The sequence below is a fragment of the Tursiops truncatus genome, chromosome 2 (assembly GCF_011762595.2).
Source record: "Tursiops truncatus isolate mTurTru1 chromosome 2, mTurTru1.mat.Y, whole genome shotgun sequence".
NCBI lineage: Eukaryota > Metazoa > Chordata > Mammalia > Artiodactyla > Delphinidae > Tursiops > Tursiops truncatus.
In genome coordinates, this window is record NC_047035.1 from 37,160,471 (window position 1) to 37,174,696 (window position 14,226).

General features: G+C 42.9%; 1 protein-coding gene across 12 annotated transcripts in view; it reads left to right on the plus strand.

Annotated features, from left to right (window-relative positions):
• The first annotated feature begins 355 nt into the window (after positions 1-355).
• The window catches only part of ZBTB25 (zinc finger and BTB domain containing 25), a 56,804-nt gene continuing 42,933 nt past the window's right edge, over positions 356-14,226 (plus strand). For 10 of the 12 annotated variants that reach the window (XR_012329947.1, XR_004525048.2, XR_012329948.1 and 7 more), the window contains exons 1-2: positions 356-899; positions 1,967-2,154. The gene's annotated coding sequence lies outside the window, so the exon portion shown is untranslated. The other 2 variants (XM_073800379.1, XM_019922801.3) reach the window with 2 other exon arrangements.

Below are 14,226 nucleotides of genomic sequence, written 5' to 3' on the forward strand. Positions count from 1 at the left end.
GGCCTGACCACCCCTCTCGCCCCTTTCCCAAGGGTAGGCTTGGGACCTCCTCCTCCTCCTCCTGTTTGCACAGCTGGATGGGACTGGGCTCCTCCCGACTCCCCAAGGGCAGGATGCTGCTTTCCCACTCCGTCCAGATGTCAGACCCCGGCCCCAAAGGGCTCAGCAGCTAGGCCTTCCCTCACAGTACGTCCCTGGCGTTCTGGGGGCGCCGGCACCCTTGCCCTGAGCCGTGCGCGGCCAGTCGATTCAGGATCGCCCATTCCCCGCGCCTCCCCCACCCTTGCCTTCCGTGGGCCTGTCCGCCTCTGGCCTTGAGTCACTTCCCCCGCCATGCCCCACCCCGCCCAGCCGGCCTCCCCTCCCAGGCTCCCGTGGCTCAGCTTCCCTGGCCCCGCGCCCTCACCCCTCTTTCCGCGAACACGCGGGAGCATCCTTCCCCGCCCCCATCTCCTAACTGAGGGGGTGCTTGTGCTTTTGCACACCCTGGGGAAAGTCCCCGGGTCACGCGGTTGTGTGTGGGGAGCCTGACGCTCAGGCTCGTCTCCACGCTTCCGCCTACAGAGTCGCGACTAGCGACCGTGGCGAAGCCACCCGGAGCGCGGACCGACCCCCCGCCCGGCCACTTGAGCGGGCGGGCGGGCGCGCGAGCGCGCACCTACGCACCTACGCACGCACGCACGCACGCACACCGGCCCCCTCCCCGCCCCTCTGGTGCGCCAGCTACGAGGCGCGCGGTCACGTGGGCCCATCCCTGGACGGCTGGCGCGGGAAGCCGCGCGAGAGCGGGCCGCGGGGTGCGTGAGCCGGCGCTGCCGCCGCCGCGTGACGTACGCGGCGCGTGAGCCGCCCCTCCCGCACGGAGGAGTCAGGCGGCCGCCCGCCGCGGCGGCCTCTGGGTAAGTGATGAGGCCCGGCCCCTGTGGGCTGCCCCGGGCTCAGTCCCTCCCGTCGCGAGCCGCATGGGGCGGCGGCCTGCAGCTGCGTTGGTCGCGGGACAGATGCAAGTAGCTGGGGAGGGGGGTGCTTTTGGTCTGTATGAGATGTCAGTCAGGGCAGTGGAGGAAAATGGCAACCGCGAGTGAGAACTGGGCTGAGGAGGTCCAGAGCTGCCCTTCGCTGCCCGCACCAGGCGGCTGCCGGGGCCTGACGCAGGCCCGGAGAGGGCGCGGGGGCGCATTAAAGGCACGGAGTCCTTCCGGCTACCAGTCCGGGTGCGACCGGCGCGGGAAGCCCCGACGGGCCTGAGGCATTCCCCATGCAGCCGCACCCCCGACCCCTCTCGCCAATGGGCGGGTCTCCAGGTGCCACCTGCGGGACGCTGCAGCCACTGTCCTCCCTTCCCCACCCCCGTTTGTGATTACCCCGTCTCTAGGGCAGGAAGTCCCCACCATCCCCATAATTAAGTTTTCTTTTTTCAGATTATATTAATCTCATTCTAAGCAAAGTCAGTTTTTCTTTTTAAAGCTTGCTCCATCTATCACTGCCTTCTCTAGCACTCATTATTTGGAGAAAGCAAGCAAGCTGTTGTCAAGCTGCTCTAAGCTGTACCTGGAAATTGACAGCAGCTAACATGTTTCATAAATTAACGCCCCAATGGCATGTATTCTCTTGAGACTAAAGTCTTTTTGGCAGAGCTGTTGATTCTCAAAGGATGTTGTGAAGTGTGTAAAGTACACTTTGTAATCACAAATTTTTTTTTTTTTTGTGGTACGCGGGCCTCTAACGGTTGTGGCCCTTCTCGTGCGGAGCACAGGCTCTGGACGTGCAGGCACAGCGGCCATGGCTCACGGGACAAGCCGCTCCGCGGCATGTGGGATCCTGCCGGTCCGGGGCATGAACCCGTGTCCCCTGCATCGGCAGGCGGACTCTCAACCACTGCGCCACCAGGGAAGCCCTGTAATCACAAATTTTAAAGCTGAAAGGGGCCTTATAGAAAATGCAGTTCATCCCTCTCATTTTACAGATGAGGACACTAGGCCGAAAGACGGTGTAGCTTGATCGAAGTCCCAAGACGGTGTAGCTTGATCGAAGTCCCACACCTCTTCACTAACTGGACTCCAAGGCTCTAGATGCCTTGGTCGTTACGCTCCTCGCCACAGCCGGAGTGCGGTGCCAGTTTAACCCACGCACCGTAGAGACTATCTGCCAGAGGTGATTATGCTTGACTTGATTCCGGTTATTGAGAAATCGGACTTGGCTAGTGTGATGGCTCTGGTATCCTAAGGAATGCGGTTGACTATTTCTAGGTGGAATAAGCTGCCTATTAATGTACTTTGGGCTCAAAACTTGTCGTCATCGTCCCCCCCCCCCCGCCCCCAAATTCAGCCCTATTCTCTGCAAGAATAAGCAAGATTTACAGCATTGGTTGCTTCCTTGGGTAAAGGCATCAAAGACCTCTTTAGCAATCTGCATGTGCTTTAATTAAGTGTAAATTATTAAGCCATTATCAGACATCAGCTCCTTAATAAGGAACAAAACACCGATGGTATAGGAAGCAGAATAGATGAGTTCTGATGGCTGGGAGGTTATCAGGAAGCAGTGGAGCATCACAAGGATGGTCAGCAAGAAAAGAGGAGGGGACCTTACATGACTTGCTACACCTTTTTGCCCAGCCCTGCTCTGAGTGTCTTGGAGGTAGTAGAGGGATTCTGCTCAGGTGTCGTCAGTGTTTATTGAGTACTTGCAGTGGCTAGCTGCTTTCATAGATGAATTTTGAATACTTAGCAAAAAGGAGGTAGTATTGTCTCCATCTTACAAGTGAGGAAGGAGTCTCAGAGATTTACCTGGCTTCGATGATGCAGTCATTTGCAGTAGAGTTCAAGCCTAAATCACTTTATCTCCCAAGTCTGGTCAGTGCTCTTTTGCATTAGATCTTGCTACCACTTCTAGCCAGGAAGGGGATGAGAGAATCGCCTGTGGCTGATTTATTGGCGCCTGTGGTTGCCCAGAGAGGCTGAGCAGGACTTTCAGCTGCCCTCTATGCCTTAGAAAGTGGAGCTGTGTGCTTCCACCCTATCTCCTGAGGGGAATGCGAAGGAGCCAGGCTGTCTAGCTGGGGAGGAGGGGCCCGAGTGCCTTGGCCATAAATTACCCTGGCCAGGGCTGTGCTGGGAAGTGTTGCATAATGCCCTCCCCACCACTGAACCGAAGTGATTTATTTACTATGGTCCATAGATGGTGCTTGACCATCTTGTTAAAGAAAAACTTCTCCATTTTAGTAATAACAGGGCCAGAAAAGCGTTGAGAGTTTTTCCCCCTTGTCTTAAAAAGCAGCACAGGTGCTCTTATCTTGATAAATTATAAAGTATTTCTGCACCACTTCCTGTGCCCCCTTTCTGCTTATTTATTCCAAATTGCATGTGAACTTCAGTCTTTTGAGAGAAGAATGCTAAGAAAAATACTGTTCCAGTTTATAGTTACCAGCACAGGCTATGGAGTCAGACGTAGCTTTTGATCCCCACTTTATGCTATTTGCTAGTTGTGTGTCATAAGCTACTAGGTTTTTTCCTCATCTGTAAAATGGAAATAAAAATAATACATATAGTCTTGGTGAGGGTTAAAAGAGATAATGTGCATAGAGCATTTAGCACAAGGCCTTGCACATACTATTTATTCTGTATAATAATAGCTATTGATAGTAACTAAACAGTATTTCCTCTAGGATAGAAGAGATATTGCTACTTGAACTTGCTTAGGGAAAGTGGAGGAAGAGGAAAGAAAGTAACAAACATCAGTTTCAGGATTATTGGTTGAATTTATTAACACTTCTATTTTCCCTTTGCTAGTAGGAATTTTTTTTCTTTCTTTCTTTCTTTCTTTTTTTTTTAACCTTACCTGGAGAAAAAGTGTTTATAGTGTTAAGTTAGTTATTTTTGAAAATTTTCTAATTCATTTCTTCCCTGGTTACAAATCAGTCACACAATGACTTTTTGTTCCCCCTGAAAAACCCTAGACACTTTAAGCAAAGGGTTTCATTAGCCCATGTGGATAACGTGTTTGTGGAACATTCCATGGCAAAGGAAGTAGTGGTTCACCTATATTCAGAAGTTATAATCATTCTTGTTTATACCGTATTCTAGGTGTGTACTAGCATTGTTGTTTTCCAGCTTTCTCCTGTCCTGTGAGTAGCTTATTCTTCTTTCAGAAATGCAGACTTTATTTTTTTAGCAGACTAAGAAGAATCTTTTCCTTTCCTTTACGGGGTTCTGATATTTTTAAAGTCCAGTAGAAATTTGCCCTCACTGGTGTTAGCATTCTTGTTTGCCTGGTGTTGCGGCTTTATCAGGCATCCCACATGTTGGTTAGATGGGGGTTGAGATGTAGTAGGCTGGCTGTGTCTGCCAACAGGCAGGAGGCCCCAAACTAACGTTTCCCCGTTCCGTTAAAGGTTTCTAGAGCATGACTGCTCTTCCTGTGTCATTTACCATGTCTGCTTCTTACCCTCTTCTCTTATACTCTCAGTGATTTTCATAAGCAAATGCCTAGAATTACTGCAGGTTTTACCTCACACAATAATTTTCAGATTTGGAATTTCCATGTCATTTTCAGATATTATGAAAGTAGGTGTAATAGTGTATGAGAGAGTTAAATACACCTCTTTTTCCTAAGTACTTTTTAAAAAGTTTGAAAATGTTGTGTTCCTCGTCCGCCCCCAATACCCATCCTACTAGTTTGGGAATATTTTTGTTTCTTAATCTGGCTAATATTTTAGTTTAAAGTTAAAATTAGAATTACAGTAGTTGATTTTTGTTCATTTAATGTAACTGGTATAATTCCCACATTTTGAGCACTTCTTGTGAAATTGTGTCTTTTTCTCTGTAACTTTAGTTTGTGAAATAGTCTCTAGGGTTTCCTTTATCCCTTGTTCTTTTAATGCAGTGGTTCTTCATTGAGGCATTATATTAGAATCACCTAAGGAGCTTAAAAAAGGATCTGTGCCTTACCCTCAGCAGTTCTGTTTGGGTTCATCTGGAGTAAGACTCAGGCATCAGTACAACTCTACATGGAAGGTTTTACAATGCAGTCAGCAGTTAGAGCCTCTATTCTGGGGTAAAATGATTTCTGCAAACATTCTCTTGGTTATAAAACGTTACACCACCACAATCATGTGAAAGTACATTAAAAAGTTAAAATCCTTGTATAAAGTCTTATTATGTAGCACTTTGGATATTTCTCCTTTTACCTTTGTATTTATAGCCATGAGTAAGTATCTCAAAAAGGCTGTGCACATTCCTGGGCCAACTTTCCTGTCTCCATGTCTTAACAATAATTAATAAAGTCACAGTGGTGAGAACCACAAAGAAAATATCTAAGACTTTGTTTTCCAAAGAAACAGATGTCTTACTCCTTTTGTTTCTTCTTTTATTAAAGATTCTTACAGCTTGCAAGAATGAAAAGCTGTGTATTGTAGGACATCATTCTGGCTACCATAGATCTGAGAGTCCAGTCTAACTATTATAATAGATTTTTAAAAATAAAATCAAAGATGTTGGGTATCAAGGTAACTTTGAATTCAGCTAACATAGATACTAGTATTAAGCTGTTCTGGCTTACTTAGTTTGAGCTAACCCAGAGTTATTGCAATCTAGTAAGTAAACAAGGTTTTTGTCGTCTCTTAAATATCAGTGCTATTATTATAAATACCACTTTGATAACAGATAAAGCATTTTAAGATGTAGAACCGTTACATTTGGCTATAGTATTTGTAAATATGATGATAGGTTATTTTTTTGCAACCTCTCTCACATTTTGAATTTCCACCAAAAATTCTCACATATGACTTCTAAGATGTTTCTGTATACATAGGAAACTTTGGCTATTCCACATCCTAAAGAAAATAAAATGAGTGGTCAAAAAATGATGAGCAAAGGCTATATAAAAAGCCTAGCTAATAATCTGCAAAGTAAGTTACATTAGAAAAATGTTCTGAATAACTTTGTGATGTATTGGCTCTGTTAACATTAGGTAAAATCTGGTGTGCTGCCTTAACACATGAAAGGTCTATTATGCAAACAAATTTGGATGAATTTATATATGTGTGTGTGTGTGTGTGTGTATATATATATATGACTTTTTTTTTAACAGATTTGAGTTTGTTTCATGTTATAAACTTGGAACATTTACCCCCTTATTTGATTCAATATATTTGCAACGTCTGCCATCAGTATATATGTTGAAAGTTCTAGATGGGAATTTTGAAGAAAGGGCACTGAGTTTAAAGTCAGACTTGAACTGAGGTTCTACCAGCACCATTTAACAGCTAGTTGTCTGACTTTGGGTACCTTTCCTGCCTTCTCTGAGCCTGTGGTTTCTTAAGCAGAAAATGGAAGTAATACAGTACCTGCTTCACTACCTCATAGGATCAAAAAAAGATAGAGTAGGGCAGAGGTTCTCAAAGTGTGGTCCAAGGACCCCTTGAAGGTTCCTGAAACTCTTTCAGTAGGTTTACAAGTATCTCCCTTTTGCCAAGGCCAAATTGTCTTAATACATTTGAACCAAAACAACATGTGGCAACAGAGTGATTGTAGAAGCAGAGAAAAGATCCCAGCTGTATTTTTTAAAGCCAGGTATTAAAGAGGATTGCAAAATGTAAAGCAATGCCACCCTTCTCACTTAAAAAAAAATTTTTTTTAGAATAAATGTGTTATTTATATTAATATGTAATGGGTTTATTGTTATTTCAAATATATTAAAATTGGAAAAATTTCACTTAATTCTGCATGTGGTAAATATTGATAAATATAATCCACATAAACAGCAGTTCTTAACAGCCCTTAATACTTTTCTTAAGAGTGTAAATGGATCTTGAGACCAAAACTTTTTAGAACTGCTGATAAAGGGTGATGGCTGAGTTCCTATCAGGACAATTCTGCAAATAAAAATTATAAACTTGAAAAAAAGTTTTAAAAACGACCAGATGGCATTCGAGAGTGACAAAAAGCAAGCAGAAACTGGAATGAGGTCTATGCTTGGAAGAATGGAACAGCTGTGAATAATTTTCCATTTTTATGGCTTTTAGCCTGAGAGAAGGCCCCAGTTGGGGACATGAGGGGATGGCTAAAACTGTGATAATAACCCGTAGTCTTACTTGCTTGAAGAAAAGAGGACAGAGTTCAGAGTGACCACACAGGTAGAAAGTAAGGAGGAAAATCCTAGAAAGGATGTTGGGGGGGAGACCCCAAATCCTGTATCTAAACTCAGCTTGTATCTCTTGCCAGCCCCTAAACGTATACTAGTGTTGAGCAGCCTCCAAACAGCACACCTAGCACTAAAAAAAAACACCTCCTAGAGAAATGGAAATAAAAACAAAAACAAATGGGACCTAATGAAACTTAAAAAGCTTTTGCACAGCAAAGGAAACCATAAACAAGACCAAAAGACAACCCTCAGAATGGGAGAAAATATTTGCAAATGAAGCAACTGACAAAGGATTAATCTCCAAAATTTACAAGCAGCTCATGCAGCTCAATAACAAAAAAACAAACAACCCAATCCAAAAATGGGCAGAAGACCTAAACAGACATTTTTCCAAAGAAGATATACAGATTGCCAACAAACACATGAAAGAATGCTCAATGTCATTAATCATTAGAGAAATGCAAATCAAAACTACAATGAGATATCATCTCACACCGGGCAGAATGGCCATCATCAAAATATCTAGAAACAATAAATGCTGGAGAGGGTGTGGAGAAAAGGGAACACTCTTGCACTGCTGGTGGGAATGTAAATTGATACAGCCACTATGGAGAACAGTATGGAGATTCCTTAAAAAACTACAAATAGAACTACTATACGACCCAGCAATCCCACTACTGGGCATATACCCTGAGAAAACCATAATTCAAAAAGAGTCAGGTACCAAAATGTTCATTGCAGCTCTATTTACAATAGCCAGGAGATGTAAGCAACCTAAGTGTCCATCATCAGATGAATGGTTAAAGAAGATGTGGCACATATATAAAATGGAATGTTACTCAGCCATAAAAAAAAATGAAATTGAGTTATTTGTAGTGAGGTGGATGGATCTAGAGTCTGTCATACAGAGTGAAGTAAGTCAGAAAGAGAAAAACAAATACCGTATGCTAACGCATATATAATGAATCTAAGGAAAAAAAAAAGAAAAAGTCATGAAGAACCTAGGGGTAAGACAGGAATAAAGACACAGACCTACTAGAGAATGGACTTGAGGATATGGGGAGGGGAAGGGTAAGCTGTGACAAAGTGAGGGAGTGGCATGGACATATATACACTACCAAACGTAAAATAGATAGCTAGTGGGAAGCAGCCGCATAGCACAGGGAGATCAGCTCGGTGGTTTCTGACCACCTGGAGGGGTGGGATAGGGAGGGTGGGAGGGAGGGAGATGCAAGAGGGAAGAGATGGGAACATATGTATAACATTTACTTTGTTATAAAGCAGAAAGTAACACACCATTGTAAAGCAATTATACTCCAATAAAGATGTTAAAAACAAACAAACTAAACCATGGGGAGGCAGAACTTGGAGTTTAAGTTCAGCCTAGTTAATTTGCAAAAAACAAAAACATCAGTACGCTTTAGAAGAATATTACAGTACCTAGAGTCTTTAGTTATCACAGTGTCTAAGGTATTTTCCACAATGACTAGACATATGAAGAAACAGGAAACTGTAACCCTAATTAGTGGAGATTGACCCCAAGATGACCCAGAGGTTGGATTTAGCTGAGAAGATTTAAAGCAGCTACTATAGCTATGCTCAAGGATGTAAAGCAAAATAAGGTTGTAATGTGTGAACAGACTGGAAATCTCAGCAGAGAAGTAGATACTAAGAAAGAATGAGATGAAAATTTTAGTCCTGGAAACATATCTGAAATAAAGAATGGGTTAGATTAGGAATGATGGTGAACTTGAAGATAAGTAAATAGAAATGATCTCATCTGAAGCAGAAAGAGAAATAAATTATTGTGTGTGAAAGTTCTCTATAAACTTCAACATTCTATATTAGCATCAGGGATTAATAGGTTTCTTTCAAGGCCTAAACTCACCTCTTTCCTCTGCATATGGACTGACTTCATAGTTCGTAAAATCAATGCCATCTAAGAGTACACTCAAATTCTCTCTCCTTACCTCAACCATCTGCTTTCCACCATCAGAAAAAGAGATTTCTTTTTTCTCCATGGCTACCTGCTACACCTATACTTTTTAAATTAATTAATTAATTTATTTTTGTCTGTGTTGGGTCTTTGTTGCTGTGTGTGGGCTTTCTCTAGTTGTGGCGAGTGGGGGCTACTCTTTGTTGCAGAGCGTGGGCTTTTCATTGTGGTGTCTTCTTTTGTTGCGGAGCACGGGCTCTAGGCATGCAGGCTTCAGTAGTTGTGGCATGCGGGCTCTAGAGCTCAGGCTCAGTAGTTGTGGCGCACGGGCTTAGTTGCTTTGTGGCATGTGGGATCTTCCTGGACCAGGACTCAAACCTGTATCCCCTGCATCGGCAGGCGGATTCTTAACCACTGCACCACCAGGGAAGTCCCTACACTTACACTTTTGATTGCATTCTTTCCGGCTTCTAGAGATTACACCCCTCTTCAGCCTGAAAGTCTTTGATCTGCAGTTCCCTCAATGTCCTGTTCTGTCTGTACCTACCCTTTATGACCTCTGCTTTCTGACATTCCCCTGCAGTCAGATATTTTGCTCTTGCTGCTTTCCCAGACTGTTGTCAGAGGTCACCAGAAACCTCTTGGTCAGCACACTTGGGGGTATTTGTAATAGGCCTCATCCTGTGTTTCTCTGCAGCATTTTATACCATTGCCACCTCCTCACACCAAGGTTCTTGCCTTTTCTGTATCTCTCTCAATGACAATATATTTTCTTATTTCTCTTCTTCTGTCTGGTTGTACTATTCTTGTCTTTAAAGGATTCATTCTTAGCTTTTTTCCCCTCTTATTTCACTCAGTAGTCCCATCTAATCCTGGTGACTTAAGCCTTGTTATTGCAGAGAATCTCCTTTCCAGTGCTGCCTGTTGTCTCCACAGGTAACTAAACGTTTCTACTCAGATGTCCTAGAGTGGACACATAGAACTCACTGTGTCCAAAATGAAACTTCTCTCTTACGAAGCCAGTTTCTGTGCTTCTCCTCTGGCGTTCTGCTATGCTACCTTTGTATCAACCTAGCACATGGCAGTTACTCTGCAAATAGGACTGGAAGCAGTGAATGAATTCTTCCAGTTACTCAAGCTGGAATTCTGAGACTCACTTTTGACTTGATCTTCTTTGTGGCTGACCACATCCAGTCCTCTGCCGAGTCATGTCAGCCTCCATCTGGTATATCTTCTTGTATTCCTTTCTTCATTCCCTTTGCTGTTGTTTGGATATTGCAGAAGGCTACTTGCTGGTCTTTATTTCTCTATGCCTTTCCCTTGCTAATCTTTTATGTGTGTTGCTACTAGAGCAGTTTTGATTCCCAAGCCTAATGATGGTAATTTTACTCATTCTATATATATATATATTTTTTGCTGTACGCGGGCCTCTCACTGTTGTGGCCTCTCCCATTGCGGAGCACAGGCTCCGGACGCGCAGGCTCATCGGCCATGGCTCACGGGCCTAGCCGCTCCCCGGCATGTGGGATCTTCCCGCACCGGGGCACGAACCTGTGTCCCCTGCATCGGCAGGCGGACTCTCAACCACTGCGCCACCAGGGAAGCCCTACTCATTCTGTTTTTTTCTGCCTAGAATGCTATGTTCACCTTCTGCCTGTTCATTGAAATCCAGTTCAAATGGATTATTTTTCATTGGGTTCCCTGTCATTTATCTCCCCCTCCTAGTGTGTTCTCCAACTGCTGTTATTGGCACTTACCACTTTTACTTCATGTCATAGTTACTGTGTTTTATATTTTATCTCCCCTATTAGCCTATAATCTTGATTGCAACATCATTGTAATTTTTTTCTGTCCCCGTGCCTTGTACAAGGCATGCTTTCAAATATTTTCTCTTTATTAAATTTCTCTTCACAAAATATTTGTTTGATAAGTGAATTTAACTGTTACTCATAGAACATTAACCACAGATTTTTGTATATGTGGCTTTTTAGTGTGCTATTTTCATTTCCACATGGTTCAACAGTTCACTATAGTAATGTACTATATGTATAAATATATATATATATATATATATATATATATAGAACTGTTGAAAACATTTATGATCTGAGGGGGGTTTTTTGGGACAGTTTGTAAGACTGGTTTAAGGTACTTCAATTTGAACCATTTTATTGAATCTAAGACATGTTTTCACATTGAAATCTCCAATATAGAGTTTTATTTTGGTTTTTTAATCTCCTTATAAATTGGTGGTATTTTAGAATCAGGAAAATGTGGTAAATACAATAAATATTGACTTTTAGTTAAATGGCCTTTTGGAACAATACCCACAACCTGGGTTTTCGTTTCTATTCTTAAAAGATAGACTCAGGTCTTTGTAGGTTCTGTTATCTTATTTTTTATTTCATTGCTGCTTAAAAGCTTTTAAAATGAGATGGTATGGGAGAGTTTTGTTTTGTTTTGTATTTTTACTCGTGGGGAGGAGTAAGGGAAACTACTATGTTTGAATTAGTAGGATTTTTGAAAGTAATGGTGCCGAAAGCTCAGTTTCTCTGTACACTGGTGCAGAATCGAATCTTGGAGACAAGAGTTTTGGGTGAAGTAGAAAAGGATAGCTTTATTACATTGCCAGGCAAAGGGGGACACAGTGGGCTCCTGCCTCTAAAAACTATGTGTCCCAACTTGGAGGATACTGAGAAGTTTTATAATAATGGTTCCAAGAGGGCATGATCAGCTCATGGACATTCTTCTGATGGGTTGGTTGGTGAGGTAAGTAGGAGTCAGCAACATCAACCTTCAGGTTCCAGCTGGTCTGGGGTCTGCATGCTTGTGGGCAGCATACCATTGTTAATCTTAACTTCTCCCACCTGGAGGGGGTTTCAGTATCTCCCAAACAGCCCAAAGATATTGTTGTGTGTATCCCTTGATGGGGAACCAAGACCTTGCACAAAGGCTGCACTATTGTTTCTATGACTGTTTATTTCTCTCTGGTCTAGCATCCCCTCGTCTCCCGAATTAACAACTGCTTTAATCTGCCTGTTGGAATTCAGGGAAGGTCATGGAGGCTGAATGAAAGCTATGTCTTGTAATCAAAGAAATGGGGGACACAGAAAGGCTTTGTGCCCAGGAGCCCCACAGGGCCCTGCTCAGTATCGTAATGTATGAATGTAGAGTTAAAAGAAGCAAGTTGCAGGATTCCTAAAGTATAATATTATTTGTATAAAATTTTAAAACATGCAAAACAATACCAAACATTCTTAAGGAATCTGAACACATGCAGTAAGAATGTGATAATGTACAGGAGAGTCATAAACACCAAAATCAAGATGGTGGTTACCTTTGGAGGCAAGGTGGGTGGGGGGGTAGAGTGTGGGAGAGATGCCAGGGTGTCTTTACCCTGTTTGTAATGTTTACTTTTTGTGCCCAGGGGTGGGTGCTTGTTACCTTGTTCTCTTTACCTACTGTCTGTCTGAAATATTTCAACATTTTCAAACAGTATAGTTCCCCCCACCCTTAACTCTCTGCTCCCTAGTTTCCCTCCCAGAAGCAAAATTGGTTTCTTTGAACCTTTCCAGACATGTGTATATAAACAAGAATATATTTATGTGTAAATTCCCCCACCTTTAAAAATAGAATAACCACTACCACTTTTACATAAATAGTAGTCTTCTCTACACAGTTTTACATTTTGCTTTTTTTACTTACTATGTCTTGGAGATTATTCCATATTAGTACATTATATATGTAGTTTTAATAAAAAATAGATTTAACCTTTTATCAATAATAATTGCCTTTATCTTTACCAGTTATAATCTAGACTTTATCCACTAATAAGTATAAATGTTTGTTTTGCTGTGTCACATTTGCTTAAGCAGTAGGAAATCTGGGTTTCTCCCTGATTCTTCTTTGCAGGCTTCCCAGGGTGCTTGATGTGTAGACTGTTCCCTAGGCTCCTTCAGTTGATGAGTTGTGTTTTTTTCTGGGAGGTGGAGAGGGAGGACATTGGGGCTCTGGAGTCCAGTGCCTGGGTTTGAATCCCCTTACGAGCAATGTGATCTTGGGTCAGTTAACTCTCTGTGCTGATTGTTTCTTCATCTGTAAGGTGCATTGAGTATTTCCTTTCTCATAGAGTTAAACTGAAAATTAAATGAGTGAAAAATGCCTGACATACAGGAAACAGTATAAACCGTTGACTGTTTTTATTATATTATCCACCACTCAGCATTTTACTGCCCAAGCTATTGCGAGTCTTCAGACAGCTAAACCCACACTCTCATCACTGACCTCCTTAAGACTTTGGTCTCTCTGGTTAGTAGGAAAACTTCATTTCTTTTTTTAGGACCTGCTTTTTTAGAGGAGGTTCTCCCAGCACCCCAGGGATGCCCTTTATACCCCAGCTGCCTTCTCTCTGCACAGTTGAGGTGGAGAAGGTAGAGGAAGGAGAAGGTGGCACAGCCTCCCACCTCCCAGGGCCCTCACGAATGTTCTTGCTGCTCTACTCACATCAGACTTCTCTGCCAGAATTATTTTGCATGTTCTTCCGCATGCGTGATTTTTTTCCCCTGACACCAGTGGTCCCATCCTTTATTCTACTTCATCGGGAACCTCCATGCTTGTATGTGTCTGAGTCCAGTTAAGGTCAGTGCTTAGGTTCTTTCCCATTGGGCTCCAGGCCCCATGTGAATCTGGGGATGTGGCTTGACATCTATTTTAAGGGCTCCTGTGACTGATAAGTTACCCAAACATTATATGATAGGAGGCCAGTGTCCCCTGAGCATAACAGAGGATCCCTAAGGAGCAGTGACAGCTCTAGCCCAGGCTGGACACACTGTAATGTTATTAACATTTATGGTCAACATTTGAATAGTAGTTTCCATTACAAGGTGCTTTTCACATAACTTATCTCATTTGGCCCTGAGGCAAGGATCAGTACCTCATTCCCATTTTTGCCAGTGAGGAAACTGAGGACTAGAAACTGTGGTTGCATGGATAAAAAAGGACAGACTTCCTTTCACGTCTTTGTCACCACACCAAGCCACCTTCTTACCAGATTTTAAAAAGGCCACATTTTATCATTTCAGCAGGGTTGAAATCAGTTGTCATAATGGGGTATTTAATGTTAGCTAAGTTTGGGGTAAAATTAACAGTAT